Source organism: Dromiciops gliroides, chromosome 6 (assembly GCF_019393635.1).
Source record: "Dromiciops gliroides isolate mDroGli1 chromosome 6, mDroGli1.pri, whole genome shotgun sequence".
NCBI lineage: Eukaryota > Metazoa > Chordata > Mammalia > Microbiotheria > Microbiotheriidae > Dromiciops > Dromiciops gliroides.
Window position 1 is genome coordinate 166900869 of NC_057866.1, and position 16087 is coordinate 166916955.

General features: G+C 38.8%; 1 pseudogene; it reads left to right on the plus strand.

Moving 5' to 3' along the window:
* The window catches only part of LOC122731515, a 37548-nt pseudogene that overhangs the window by 11221 nt on the left and 10240 nt on the right, over nt 1–16087 (plus strand).

Consider the following 16087-nt stretch of genomic DNA (forward strand, 5'->3'; position numbering starts at 1 on the left):
AAGGGATCCTATGCAACATGTATAAGTTTATTATTTTATTTGATGAATACAAGTAATGTCTTTTATGAATGATCACTCAAGTGTTCCTAATTTTAAAAAGAAAATAAATCCTGGATAGATTTCCTCATGAAGTGTGCTACATATTCTATATTCTGCTCTGATATTGGGGGAACTAGTTGAGAGGGAAAGAAATGGAAGAAGAGAGGGAAGAAAAGTAGAAGAGGTAGGGAGGAATATATTAGAGAGGCTGCTTCAAGACATTTCACCTATTCAGAGAGTAGCTGAAAGAAGAAGCCAAAAGAAAGAAAGAAATAAGGAAGGAAGGAAGGATGGAAGTGAAGGATGGAAGGAAGGAAGGAAGGAAGGAGGAAGGAAGGAAGGAAGGAAGGAGGAAGGAAGGAAGGAAGGAAGGAAGGAAGAAAGAAAGAAAAAGAAAGAAAGAAAGAAAGAAAGAAAGAAAGAAAGAAAGAAAGAAAGAAAGAAAGAAAGAAAGAAAGAAAGGAAGGAAGGAAGGAAGGAAGGAAGGAAGGAAGGAAGGAAGAAGAAGAAAGAAAGAAAGAAAGAAAGAAAGAAAGAAAGAAAGAAAGAAAGAAAGAAAGAAAGAAAGAAAGAAAGAAAGAAAGAAAGAAAGAAAGAAAGAAAGAAAGGGAGAGGGCAGGGAGGAAGAGGAGGGAAAAGGAGAGGAGAAAAGAGGAACTGAACAACCATAGGCTTTATTCTACCTCAGTTTGGCACCAACCTTAAGTATACAGGGACAGAGATAGTCTTAGAGGAAACAGTGCTTTGGAGTTGTTAATAAATGCATGTTGAATTGAATTCCCCTGCTGTCTGGAAGCTTCACATAAGGTCTTATGGGTATGCATAGAGCGTGGGCCAAATGCTTTAGCATCCCTGGCCACATTCTATGCACATGCATGGTGGGATTATAGGATAGATGGCTGATAGCAGGGGTAAAACCAAAAAATGTCTTCTCCTTTGTGATTTCCAGGAACCATGTGTCTATGTCCCACACAGTCTGTCCGAATTTGGGGGAGACTAAATCATAGGAAAAAGATTGTCTCTAATCCTATTGACACGCCTAACTAAAGAAGGTAACTATATTTCTGGTCAGTCAATGACATTTATTGAATGTCTCCTAAGTAAAAAGCGTGTGTGTGTGTGGGGGGGGAGTTTGGGGGAGGGGAATACCAAGAAGAAATAGAAAATCTGTTTCCTGCTCTTTAATATAAACATACTTACAGTAACACCAAGTAAGGGGATGGAGCTCAGCAGAGTTGAAATCAGGGCAAGGTGACTGGCACTTTGTCCTAGAGGGTGCTGACAGCACTTTATATCCTTCGGCAATTAGAAACAACTGGACTTAGCACCTAGTTATATGAATAGAATTAGTTGTAAAAAGGCAACGATCAAACCTTATGGTCCATTCTCCCTAGTGTCTGCATCCCAAGTGAGATCTCTCTAGCTCAGCCCCTTCTGGTCTCAAGGTGTCCTGGTACTTTGATTAACATTCCTCTAGTACTTCACTCCAACAACTGCTTGCACATCTTGTGGTGGTTACCTTGAGTACCAGAGTTATTCATTATGGACTCAGGGCTAAGTTAGGGTGGCAGTGGAAGCAGCCACATCTTTTACTGGTGTCCAGCCTAATGTCAGGCTAGACACCAGCAAGAAGATAGAATGTCCCCCTAAAACTAAGTCAGATAATTTCCCATGGCATCAGGACTTAAGCTTCATGGGGGAGGGGGTCATATTTTTGGTATCCCTTGTAAGGTTGAGGAGAATTATGCCCATGATAATCACCCATTATTTATTTGTTCAGTGAATAAACGTTGCATCTTCTATTCCTTTGGGAAAAAAAAAGTTTGTCCTACTCACCATAAAATATCCAATTCTACTCCTGTGGAAGCCTTTTCATGAAAGCAGGTACATTGAAATCATAGAGCCACCCATTGCTTTAGTGCGATTTCCCTGGAAATCATATAGTCCAACCCCTTCATGTTCCAGATGAGGAAATGGATTGACAACTCAAGATCACACAGGTAGTAAGTGACAGTGCCAGGACAGTGGGATGGTACCATAGTGTAGAGAGTGCTGGGTCTGCAGTTAAGAGTTCAAATCTAGCCTTAGGTACTTACTGGTTATGTGACCCTGAGCAAGTCACTTAAATTTTTTCCTCAGTTTCCTCATTTGTAAAATGAGCAGGAGAAGGAAATGGCAAACCACTCCAGTATTTTTGCCCAACAACAACAACAACAACAACCCAAATGGGGTCATGAAGATTCAGACACAACTGAAATGACTAAACAACAGTAACAACGTTTGAACTATTATTCTAAAAAGACAAAAGTTTATTTTTTTTAGGACAAATCCATTTGCATGGAGGACCTGCAGTGATTCCTTTCCCTCAGTCAAAATGGAGGTCATTGGTTTTCTCTGATAACGAAGAGGGAGGTGACCATTGGTTAAATAGGAAAGGACTTATCCATAGGCTGCCTCTTACCTTCCTGGGAAGGAGGTCACTCAGACAGTTGGAGGGCACAAGAAATATCCCTGCCTTGGAGTTCTGAGTATGCCTGGGCTGGAGAAGGGCTGATTTCAGTGCAAACAGAGCAGCGGTCACAAAGAGACAGCAGGGTAATTACCCTGTGGCCTGTACTTCAGAAGGAATCTATCTTGACTCCTCAGCCTTTCTCACAAAGTAAGGGCCTCCTTGTCATTTAGAAAGCACAGACCTGAGTGCCCGTGTTTACAGAGCTCTCCCCAGCACACCTACTTTGTCCCTGTTTAATGACCAGACCCTGCTGAGAGTGGCCCATTTTAAATCCTTCTTTTCCACCCCCTCCTCTCTTCCTTCTCTCCATGGTCTGTCTGAGGGAGTTTGGGGGGAAATGATTAATTGGCAGGATAGAACAATTCAGCTTGAGGCTCTTTGTGGGTTTACTCATTTCTGCCTCTTCTGACTGGCTTTTAGCAAGGCGAGGCCTCTGACCCACAGCCTTTCTGCCAGGCCTTTCTTCCCAGTGTCTGAGGCAGGAGGGTGAGGAAGGCTCCTTTTTACGGATCGCAGCAACATTTGTGAACAAAAAGGGTTGTGTGTTCCTGAACAACAGTGTGTACCAATCCAGGAGATGAGGGCTTCCTCAGAGAGCAATGCTGAAGTGTCTGCAGCATGGTTTGGAATATAAAGCACTGCCTGAACCTTTGGGGCAGTGCCCATGATGTGGCTGGCCTGGACCCTGGCAGCCAGAACTCCACTTGCCAACAGTGTGCGAGCCTGTTTACTGCATGGACAACATCCTGTTTGGTGAATTGACAAGAGTCTCAGCCCGCCTTGGCATATCATAGCTCCCCGGCTCTGTGCACCCAGCATGTAATGAGTGCATCTGGACAATTGCTGCGGTCTCTGCCATTGATTGGTCACTCAGCAAACTTGGAAAATGCTGGAGCCAGCTTTGTTGTCCCCTGTGCAGCTCCCAACAAAGTTTGGTCTCATTGCAGATTCATGGGGAGAGGCAGCCATGGGGCTGTCTTGAAATAAGGTAATACAGGTCTCAGCCAAATCCCTGTAGGGATAAGAGAAATAGGATCTTCTCAGTCCCCTGTATCCTAGATATTGGCAACAAAAGCAGTGCAAATAATGCTAAAATGATTAGGAAGATCATTCCAGTTAGGAGCTTTGTTAGAATTGGGGGGAGGAGGTGGCGGGGGGGGGGGGAGGGGGAAGGGGAGTATATCTACTATTCAACTTCTTTCCTCCTTTTTTTCTTTATGTTTTATTGATAACTTCTGTGCTTATATCACAGTCATTTCCTGATACATTTTTCCTACCCTAAGGTCTCCCTTGAACTTAGAACTATTGTTCTATATTAACTATAAGAAGAACTAGATGACAGTTGTACAGTGATTTATTATTTGTATATTTGGTAAGCAGAAAAAATAAACTTTGATGATGATAAATCTTAACATTTATATTTTTCTCAGAATGTTGATAGCCAATTTATATATGTATAGTATAAATATTTTGTACAGTATATATTCATATATTATATGTTACATATATTCACTTTATATTTATTGTCTATTTGGATCTTGAAAACAACTTTGTAAGATAGATGTTCTTAGTATCTCCATTTTATAGATGAGCAAACTAAGAACTAGAAAGGAAAATTACTTTATCAGGGCCAAACAGGTAGTGCCTCACAACCCTATTATTATCATCCACATTTTACAAATGAGGAAACTGAGACTAGGAGAATTTAAGATACTTGTCCAGGATCACACATTTGGCAAATATGAAGTGGGATTCAAATTCAAGTCTTCTTGGTTCTAAGTCAAATGTTCTCTTCATTATATAACAACACCTAAAATGAGCAAGTAAAGATAGCCAAAACAGTGACTGTCTTCGGTAGCATATGCAATATCCTGCAACTCCCAACTTCCTCCTTTCTAAAGATAGTGGGGAAGTGTGCTTCATCATTTATTCCCCTGGAGCAAGACTGGCCATCAGTCAGAGCTCTGGGTCTTTCAGTATTAATTTCATTCATATTTTTGTGGTTCTGCCTTCTTCATATTGCATCAGTTCCTATAAGTCTTCTTCTGCTTCTCAGAATCCTGCATAGTCTTCATTTCTTCACATTCTTCCCATAGTATTCTTATAATAGAATTTGTTCAGTCATGTCCCAATCCACGGGTCTTTATTCTCCTTCCAGTTTTTTTCTACCACAAAAAAGTAAAATTTCATTTCTTGCTGCAAATGGCAGATTGTAAGCTTTAAAAAAAACACCCCACAATGGCATCCCAGACCCAGGAGATAAGTTATTAGTATTCTGGCTTCTCAGTGGCTACTTGCTATTTCACAGTCTGTAAAATCTTGACCAATGAAATTACCAAATAACATGAAAGGAAAGGTCAGACCAGTCATGGAATGCAGAGCTTTGGCTGATATACTGTACCTCAGCCTGAGAAAATCGCTTTCTCGTTATGAATTATTGCTGGATGTATCCGTTATACGGGCCAAAGGTGGGGAGGGTGAGGAGGATCCCTGATGGATAAACGTGCTCTGAAAGTAATTATTTGTTTTCTAATAATCTCTTGGTTCCCTTAGGTAATTCCCTTCTGGATAGTTTTCCAAATAATGCTTACCCACAATTTTACCATAAATACCGCAACTTCCTTCTTTGAGTTGGTCTGCCAACCTCTGGTTAAGCATTAAACAGTGTTACCTTCACCCACTTCCTCACTACACTCTGATGTACACACCCCACTCTAACACACACTGACCCTATCTTGCTTACCATTCATGCCATACAACTCTTTAAGACTTGCCATTGAGTCCTTGGCTTATGCACTTCCATTGAATTTTCAGAGAACCCATTTCAGATTTTTCCACTAGAGTTACAAAGGTCCCCATGAAAGGAAGGTTAGTAGAAAAAGCTATGGACAGGTTGGGAAGACTTAGTTTCAACTCCTGGCTCTGGCAATGGTTAACTTTGTAGCCTTGGTCACTTGGTCACTTCAATTATCTGAGCCTCGGTTGTGCTTAGTGTTTTTCATCTATAAAATGGGGCTGTCAGGAGTAGATGTCCCAGTTCTAGTGTGGCTTGAAGTTTTAACAGCTTTAAACTGCACAAAAGATCTTTGAGACACCCTATAATTAGACTTAATGCTTTGTAAGCTTTTAAGTGCTATGGAAATATGAGTAGCTTTTACATGACCAAAGATATATGTGTGCACACATTCACCATACATACACAATCACTTGATGTTTCAGGTAAAGATTTTTTTGTCAATCAAACCATTCTCCATTATGTTTCTACCCCCCCCCCCTTTGCCCCCATAAGTGTAGAATACCAGGGTTAGGAATCATTATTAGCTCATTTGGTGGTAGCACTTCCAGATGAATCTTCCTAAAGCATAAATCTTATCATGTCACTCCTCTTCCTCCCAGATTTTCAATGGATCACCATTGTCTACTGGATAATTTTTAAGTTCTCACTTGGAATTTAAGCCCTTTCATAATTTAACATCATTCTCTTTCCAGTCTCCTCCTCCTCCTGCTCCTCCTCCTCTTCCTCCCATCTACTCCAACCCATTCATGTTGGATGACAACATAAACTCTACCTCCAATGGTTATCCAATCTTTGTTTGAAGACCTCCAATGAGGAAGAACCCACTTACTTCTAGGACAGTCCTTCTGCTTTGGGGCAACCCTAATAGTTAAGAAGTTTTTCCAGACATCTATCCTAAATGTCATTCTCTAATACTTCCACCATTGTTCCATTTCTTCCCTTTGGGGCCAAAGTCAGGTTCTTCTTCCACATGACAACCCTACACATTCTTCAAGAGAGGTAGCTAGCATGAATCAATCTTTGTCTTTCTTTTTCAAACTAAACATCCTCATTTCAGTAATTATCTTCATATCGTATGAACTCACCCCTCCCCTAGACGTACAGTTGTTTAATCAAGTTTCTCCCTACTTATCTTATATTTTTTGTGAATTATTCTTTGGAGTCATTCTCTTGATTGGCAGAGTAATTTCAAGTTAGAATCTGGGTCACATGACTAGAAAGTTTAAATTGTTATATAAAGTTAAAGTAAGTTGTTGCTTGCTCTCCTCTAATTGTTTTGCATAATTGGATTGCCCAGGAAAAGTTATACATAAAACAATTTTTATAATAAAATTGTAAATCCTATTAATATACACTATGATTTCAACTTCTAGTTTTAATTATATCTGATCATTAATTAACAGTGACTCTTTAAAATCTAATAATTATAAACTCTTTAAAGAGTCTATGATGTAGAGCCTTCCTATGAATGGATGAGACCCCTCCTTATTTTATCTACTTGGTCAATTTGAATTCTTCTATATAGAAAAGGCAGGCTCATATTGGGGAATAAAAACTAGCTTTGAAATCTTAAGAACTGGGTTCAAATTCCACTTGCTATTTAACCTGTGTGACACTGGGAACTTAAAATAGTCAAACTTCAGTTTCCTCATCCATTAATAATAAGAATAAAAATAATAACAACAACAACAACAAAAATAGCTAACATTTATAAAGTACCTACTATGGGCCAGGAACTGTTAGAAGCACTTTATAAATATTATGTCATTTAATACAGCAACCCTGAGAGGTGGGTGATGTTATTAATCTCACTTTTACAGATGAGGAAACTGAGGCAATCAGAGGGTAAGTAACTTGCCCAGGGTCACAGAGCTGGGAAGTGTCTGGGATATCATCTGAACTCAGTTTTTTCTGACTCTAGGCCTGGTACTCTATGCATTGTGGTACCACCTCGCTGTAGTTGGATGGGCAGTCCATTGAGTTAATTCCTAACTGCACAAATCCCAGCAGGCATTCCATGTAGACAGTTTTCAGGGCCCAGAGTCAAATAAGAACAATATAGATCACATATAGGAATAAGATTTTCAGTGATCATCAGCTTTTCCCTATCTTCAAAACTCATCTTTGGGGGGGGGCAGCTAGGTGGCATAGTAGATAAAGCACCTGCCCTGGATTCAGGAGTACCTGAGTTAAAATCCAACCTCAGACACTTGATACTTACTAGCTGTGTGACCCTGGGCAAGTCACTTAACCCCCATTGCCCCACGGGGAAAAAAAACCTCATCTTTTTTAACACTATTGACTTAGGGATATAATATGCCTGCAAATCATTGAATACCACAACTTTGGAAAACTCCAAGTCATAGGGTAAAATCAAATGGCAATAGAAAGCTGCATTTTGCATTTAAATTGACCAAATTGGTATTAACAACAATTAATAATAACTAATATTAACAATTAATATTACCAGCAATTAATTATGCATACATAGTAAGTGATGCAAGAGACACCATCTATAACTTATAAGAACAGAAAAGGAGGTAAACTGGTTATGAAGTAACAGTGAGGGATTAATATTAGTAAATACAGTGTTACATTGATATCTACACATTTTTTAAAGACCCGGGGAAAGGCCTCCTCCAGCATGTCAGGTAAATTCTCTACATGGGACTCACGAAAGGACGTGAGCACAAATCTCCTAGAGAAGTGAAATAAATTGTCCCAGATCACACAAGTGACAGAGGAAGGATTCAAATTCAGATCTTCTTATCTCACCCCACCACACACACACCTTGATGCAGTACAGGTTATTACATATATGTCACTATTTATAGACTAAGAAGAAACAACAACAAAAACTAAGTTTCCAAAGATAAGTAGACACAGGATATGAACAATTTTTCAAATTGTAAACTATAAATTGACATGGGAAAAAATGCTTCAAATCACTAATAGTAAGACAAACAGCAATTTTAAAAACTGAGGCCTCAACTTCCACCACAAAAAAAAAGGGCACAAATGAAAAAAAAAAAAAGGTGGAAATAGTCAGTATTGGAAGGGCTGTGGGAAGGCAGGCACATGGATGATGAAGTTGATTGAAATGTGAAGTGGCCTGACCATTCTGGATTTCTGTTTTAGAATCATGTAAGAAAAGTGACTAAAATGGCCCTTCCCCTTGAGCCAGGAATCTTACCATTGGGCACATTTTTGTTCAGTCATTTTCAGTCTTGTCTGATTCTTTGTGACCCCATTTGGGGTTTTCTTGACAAAGATACTGGAGTAGTTTGCTATTTCCTTCTCCAGTTCATTTTAGAGATGAGGGAACTGAAGCAAACAGGGATAAGTGGCTTACCCAGGGTCACACAGCTAGTAAGTGTCTAAAGCCAGATTTGAACTCAGAAAGATGAGTCTTCCTGATTTTAGGCCTAGCACTCTATCCACTGCATCACCTAGCTGCCTCAGGGGACATACTCCCAAGGAAATAAAATTAAAAAACAAATGTTTAAAATGTTCATAGCAATAGTCTTTGGAAGAGAAATGATGTGGGTATCTAAAATTTGTGGAAAGATCGAAAAAAATGGCATATGGATATAACGGAATATTACTGGACCCTAGGAAGCAATCAATACTTTTAACAACCCCCTGACAGAGAAATTATGAACTCGGGGTACAGACTGAGGCATATTTTTGGAATGTGGCCAATATGCAAATCTGTTTTGCTTGATTATGAATATTTGTTACAAAAACACTAGAGAGCTTAGAAAAACACTAGAGAGTTTAGGAATAGGTGCTACTTTCCTTAAAATAATAAGCAGTATCTACCTAAAATCATCAGCAAGCACTATGTGTAATGGAGATAAGTTAGAGGCATTCCCAATAATTTCAGGGGTGAAACAGGGATGTCCATTATCACCTCCATTATTTAATATTGCACTAGAAATGTTAGCTTTAGCAATCAGAGAAGAGAAAGGAATTAAAGGAATTAGAATAGGCAAGGAGGAAACAAAACTATCACTCTTTGCAGATGATATGATGGTATACTTAGAGAATCCTAGAGAATCAACTCAAAAATTACTTGAAACAATTAACAACTTTAGCAAAGCAGCAGGATATAAAATAAATCCACATAAATCATCAGCATTTCTATACATTACCAACAAAGTCCAACAGCAAGAGTTAAAAAGACAAATTCCATTTAAAGTAATGGTAGACAATATAAAATACTTGAGAGTCTACTTGCCAAGGCAAACCCAGGAACTCTATGAACACAATTACAAAACACTTTTCACACAAATCAAATCAGATCTAAATAATTGGAAAAATATCAATTGCTCATGGATAGGCCGAGCTAATATAATAAAAATGACAATTCTACCTAAATTAATTTACTTATTCAGTGCCATGCCAATCAGACTACCTAAAAATTATTTTATAGAGCTAGAAAAAATAATAACAAAATTAATCTGGAAAAACAATAGGTCAAGAATATCAAGGGAAATAATGAAGAAACATGCATAAGAAGGTGGGCTAGCTGTACCAAATCTGAAGCTTTACTATAAAGCGGCAGTCATCAAAACTATCTGGTACTGGCTAAGAAATAGAGTGGAGGACCAATGGAATAGGCTAGGCAAAGGAGACACAGTAGTAAATGACATTAGTAATGTACTGTTTAATAAACCCAAAGACCCCAGCTTCTGGGAGAGAAATTCAGTATTTGACAAAAACTGCTGGGAAGACTGGAAGATAGTATGGCAGAAATTAGGCATAGACCAACATCTGACACCTTATACTAAAATAAAGTCAAAATGGGTACATGATTTAGACATAAGAGGTGATACCATAGGTAAATTAGGAGAAGACAGAATAGTCTACCTTTCAGATCTTTGGAAAGAAGAGCAGTTTATGACCAAACAAGAGATAGAGAATATTATGAAATGCAAAATGGATGATTGTGATTACATTAAATTAAAAAGTTTGGGTACAAACAGAAACAATGCATCCAAAATTAGAAGGAAGACAGAAAACTGGGAAACAATTATAGCCAGTACTTCTGATAAGGACCTCATTTCTAAAATATACTGAGAACTAAATCAAATTTATAAGAATTCAAGTCATTCCCCAATTGAGAAATGGCCAAAGGGGGGCAACTAGGGGGCACAGTGGATAGAACACTGGCCCTGGATTCAGGAGCACCTGAATTCAAATCCAGCCTCAGACTCTTAACACTTACTAGTGTGACCCTGGGCAAGTCACTTAACCCCAATTGCCTCACACAAAAAAAGAAAGAAAAAAAAAAGAAAGAGAAATGGTCAAAGGATATGAACAGGCAGTTTTCTGATGGAGAAATCAAAGCTATCTATTGCCATATGAAAAATGCTCTAAATCACTATTGATTAGAGAGATGCAACTTAAAACAACCCTGAGGTAACCTGACACTTATCAGATTGACTAATATGACAAAAAAGGAAAATAATAGATGTTGGAGAAGCTGTGGAAAAATTGTAGCACTAATGCATTGTTGATGGAGCTGTGAACTGATCCAACCATTCTGGAGAGCAATTTGGAACTATGCCCAAAGGGCTATAAAGCTCATACCCTTTGACCCAGCAATACAACTATTGGGTATTTTTCCCAAAGAGATAATAAAAAAGGGAAAAGGACCCACATGTACAAAAATATTTATAGCTGCTCCTTTTTGTGGTGGCAAGGAATTGGAAATTTAGGGGTTGCCCATCAATTGGAGAATGGCTGAACAAGTTGTGGTATATGAATGTAATGGAATACTATTGTACTGTAAGAAGGTGGATTTCAGAGAAACCTAGAAGGACTTGCATGAATTGATGATGAGTGATATGAGCAGAACCAGGAAAACATTGTACACAGTATCAACAACATTGTGTGTTGATCAACTGTGATGGACTTTATTCTTCTCAGCAATACAATGGTCCAAGATAGTTCCAAAGGACTCATGATGGAAAATGCTCTCCAAATCCAGAAAAAAAAGGAACTGTTGAATCTAGATGCAGACCAACCATACTATTTCTATTGTTTTTTATTGTTGTTGTTTTTCTTTTTTGAGGTTTTTTCTTTTTGTTCTGATTCTTCTCTCGTAGCATGACTAATGCAGAAATATGCTTAATATGATTATACATATATAACCTACATCAGATTACTTGCTGTCTTAGGGAGGGGTCAGCGAGGAGAGGGAGGGAGAAAAATTTGAAATTAGAAATCTTATAAAAACAAATGTTGAAAACTATCTATGAATGTAACTGGAAAATTTAAAATTTAAAAGCCAAATTTGGGGCAGGCACTTACTAAGGCTCATGGGCTCACAGATCAGAAAGTCAGAAGCAGAGCCAGGACAGGAATGAGAAGATCCTGGTGAGGAAATAGTGGAAAAAAAATCTCTTCTTTTATGGTGGCCAGGGAAGAAAACACAAGGATAGACTTTTGTGCATGTTGCCAAACACAAAAGTTTTGTGTTGCTGTCTGCATTCTTCCCAGCCATAGAATGTGAATTTGACTCTTTAAAGATGTAACTGGAAGCCACAATCCCCAGGAAGAACACCAGGACAACACAAAATCCTTAGATTTTACCAGGGGAGCTTTGGCAGAATAAGCACAGTCTGGTTTATGGTTTTGTTTTTTTCTTTTTGTGTCCAATGTCAGGACCTGGCAATGCAACTCTATAAGACTCAGTACAGCAACTTCATCTTTAGATTCTTGCATGAATGGGTAGTGAGTGTTAAGTCATCTCTATTTTCTTTCTCTTTATCAGTGTAAATTTCACTTTCCTTCTCCTTTTCAGGGCCCTTATTATGGTTTTTTTCTTATCTTTTATTCTTCTGGATATTTCTTTACTGAGCTGTGCAGAGTTTGCTTTTTAATGCCTGGAACCCCTGGGATGACAGGCTTGTGCTCATAACAAAGGCTTCCTTTCTAAAGGCAGAAAATTATTTGTCTAATAGCTGCAGAAGTGAAGACATGGAATTCCCCTGTTCAGGGGCCATGTGAGGTGATTAGTCTGGAGAATTTCCTGAGAAATTTCTTCCTGCGTTGACAGGTGCCAGTCACTGGCTCATGTTGAGAGTGACCATTCCAGGGCAGCAAATGGATTCTTTACATCCTCAGAAGAATGATCCAATCATTTGTAAATCTCTTGAGGTCAGGAGATGGTCTGATCTTTCCAGGGTAGTCTAGCTCACTGGCTAGAGTTGTTGTATAAATGGGAAAACAAATATTGAAAATGGCATGGTTTCTGTTCTGTCTATTTCATTGTCTCATTGGGGCTGACAAATGTCTTCAAAGGCATGGAATATAGAACAGGCATTACTAGCCCCATTTTTCAGATTTAAAAAAACAATCGAGCCTTGGAGAAATTGAGTAACACAACAATTTCAAAATGAATAAATGTCAAAATTGGGTGTCAAACCCAGATTCTGAGCTCTTTGTACTATATCATGATATCATAGAGGTATGCTCACCATATACATCACTCCCTTCCCCTTCCAAATGTTACTGAACTGACTTGTAAAGTTTTATTGATTTTTATTTCTGTTGTTCTTGACATGCATCACATCCTGATAGACCATTTTTTCCACAGAACCCTCCTTTGTTACAAAGAAAAATACTGAAACAAAACAGCCTACACTGAAGTCCACTCTTCTTACTGTGATATGCTGATCTTGGTTATTTCATATAAAATGGGAGTTGGTAATACTTTGCCTTTTTACAGGAAGGAGGTTGAAGCAGATCTTCCTTCCTTGATCTTTCAGCTTCACTACTTATAACTGTACCTTGTATCATTACTCCTCTCTTTACATGTACATACCGTCTCCCCAGCTAGCATGCAAGAATGTAAGCTCAAGGACAGGCATTCTGTCTTCCTTTCATTCCTGGAACCTGGCAGAGTACAGCATATACAACATTCTTTATCTGCAGCCCCCCACCTCTCTATGGAAGTATGCTAAAATGGATTATGCTGAAATGACTTGATTTTTCTTGGAGAATTTTTTTAAGTTGGAGATAAGATTCTCATCCTTCATTATTATTCTATTGTTATTCAGTCATTTTTCAGTCATGTCTGACTCTTTGTAACCCCATTTGGGGTTTTCTAGGCAAAGGTACTAGAGTGGTTTGCCATTTCCTTCTCCAGCTCATTTTACAGATGAGGAAACTGAGGCAAACAGGGTTAAGAGACTTACCCAGGGTCACACAACTATTAAGTGTCTGAAGCTAGATTTGAACTCAGAAATATGGGTCTTCCTGATTCCAGGACTGGCACTCTCTCCCCTACACCATCTAGCTGCCCCATTATTATTCTGAGAACATTCCAATTAGGCGATGACCCAAGAATTATTGTTGATAATGTTACTGATTTCATTTATATTCTATTTTGTTGCTGAGTTTCTTCTTCATTCCTTTCTTCTGCTTCTTATAGGTATTAATTTTCCTGCCTCTGGTCACATATTAGTTAATATGATATTTATTACATTTAGCCTGGGGGCATTCAAACTTTTACAGAATGGAAGGGCAGACAGCATTGACAGTTCAGTACAGGGAATTGGAAGCCAGAGGGCCTAGCTTGATGTGTATTAGGATCTGCATACATTTGCATAATTCTACATGCAAACCTATGATTATGCAATATTATTAATGTACATCAGCAAAAACCCTATCAATAAGGGGCTCCTTGTAAAAAGTCAGTGGATAAAAATGAAAGATTGCCAGGTTCATATATTGTAATGATGTCAAAATGTATTTGTACATAGTCCTATAAAAATAGTCTGTGGCAAGGAATAATTTATTTAAGGGAGGTATAAAAGGATGCTGGTTCCATTGTCTCATTTATTTTACCACTTTAGTATATTTGGATGAATTATATTGGGTGGAGAAGAGAGGACTTATAAATAACTCATGGATTGGCACATATAAAATTTTTTATTTACATGTATAGCCCCACCTTAACTAATATCAGGCTATGGTTATTTCAAGGTAATAACCATTCAAACCATGACCTGAGGCCCTCCTCTCAATATGTCACTTGGTTGCTAGACATACCAGGGATACTAAAATACAATAACGAAATCATTTAATTGGGATGTTAAACAATGTAAATAACAAAAAAAGTGAATCAAGTAGTAAAGTATTCCCTGCATTCATACACATTTCCTTTTTCTCTAAGAGGGTTGTAATCTAATTGGCTTTCAATCCCTCTAACTCCCCAGAACTCACACTCTGATTCATTTTATCCTACAAAATCACATCAATCTTTAATTCACCTCATTAGAGTCCCCAGGCCCTGTATTCTCCCCTCCCCTCTGATTGGAGAGGAGGTCACTGGAGTTGGAGTAGGAAAGTGACGTGGCCAGATCTATATCCAAAGAAAGACACTTTGGCAGTAGTGTGGAGATAGACTGAAGTGAGACTCTTTCTGCTTAAAGCTGGGAGATCAGTGAAGTACAGGTAAGAGTTGATGAGGGCTTGAATTAAGGTGTTAACCTTGTGAGTGGAAATAAATGGTAACTGCCTGAGAGATGCAACACATGTAGAAATGGCAAGATTTGACAACTGGACATTGGGATACCGGAGAAAGAAGAGTCAAAGATAACCAAAGTTATGATGCTGGTATGCAAGAAAAATGGTATTACCTTTCATAGAAATAAGGAGGAGTGGAGAAGCAGTGGGTTTAGGAGGAAAGATAAGCCATGTTTTATACATGTTAAGTTTGAGATGTCTCCAGAACATCCAATTTGAAATGTCTAATTGGCAATCGGTGATACATAACTGAAAATCAGGGAAGACTGGGGCCAGATATATAGCTCTAGAAGTTAATGAGGGAAAATATGAAAATTACACCCATGGGAGCTAATGAAGTTACCAAGGGAGGGAATGTAGAAGAAGAAGAGCAGAGGGGTGGGGTTAATAGAGGGGCTTAGTGAGCACCTACAGTTAGGGCTGGTATGTAGCTAATATTCTAGCAAAGGAGAATGAAGAGTTGTTAAACAGGTAGGAGAAGAACCAGGAGAGAGTAGAGCCACAAAAGCCAAGCAAGGTGAGAGTATCCAGGAGGAAAGTGTGGTTATCTGTGTCAAATGCAGGAGATAGGGGGCAGCTAGGTGGCACAGTGGACAAAGCACCAGCCCTGGATTCAGGAGGACCCGAGTTCAAATCTGGCCTCAGACACTTGCCACTTACTAGCTGTGTGACCCTGGGCAAGTCACTTAACCCTCATTGTCCTGCCAAAAAAAAAGACAGGAGGGGATAGGATCCAGTGAATGTGTTTCTTTTGGACTGGACAAGGACCACCCTTTTGTCAAAGACTATGGGAAAGGAAGATAGGAGATGAGATTGAAGGGTTTTGAGATTAAGAGAATGGGAAGAGGCAAACCTCACATCTAATAACAAAAATTTTCTCAGTAAAGTAAGAGTCAAAGTCCTCATCTGAAAAAGAGGAGGGTTGGGGAAGATGTGGAAGGCTTTGAAGAGACAACACAAAAAAAATGGTTTGGAAAATCTTTTGTTAAGAGTAAGATAGGGATTCAGTAAGAGAATAATAAAAAGAATTGCCTTGCTGCAGTGGGAGCCCAGTTGCATTTGTATAACATGCCTTTATAATGTACCCAATCAACATTATTGTGAGACTTCCTCCAGGTTTGTTCAGTGGTACACCAGTAGGAGCAGAGGAGGCAAAATTTGGCAGCAACCCAGACCTAAGGATAGCAAGGTCTGAGGAG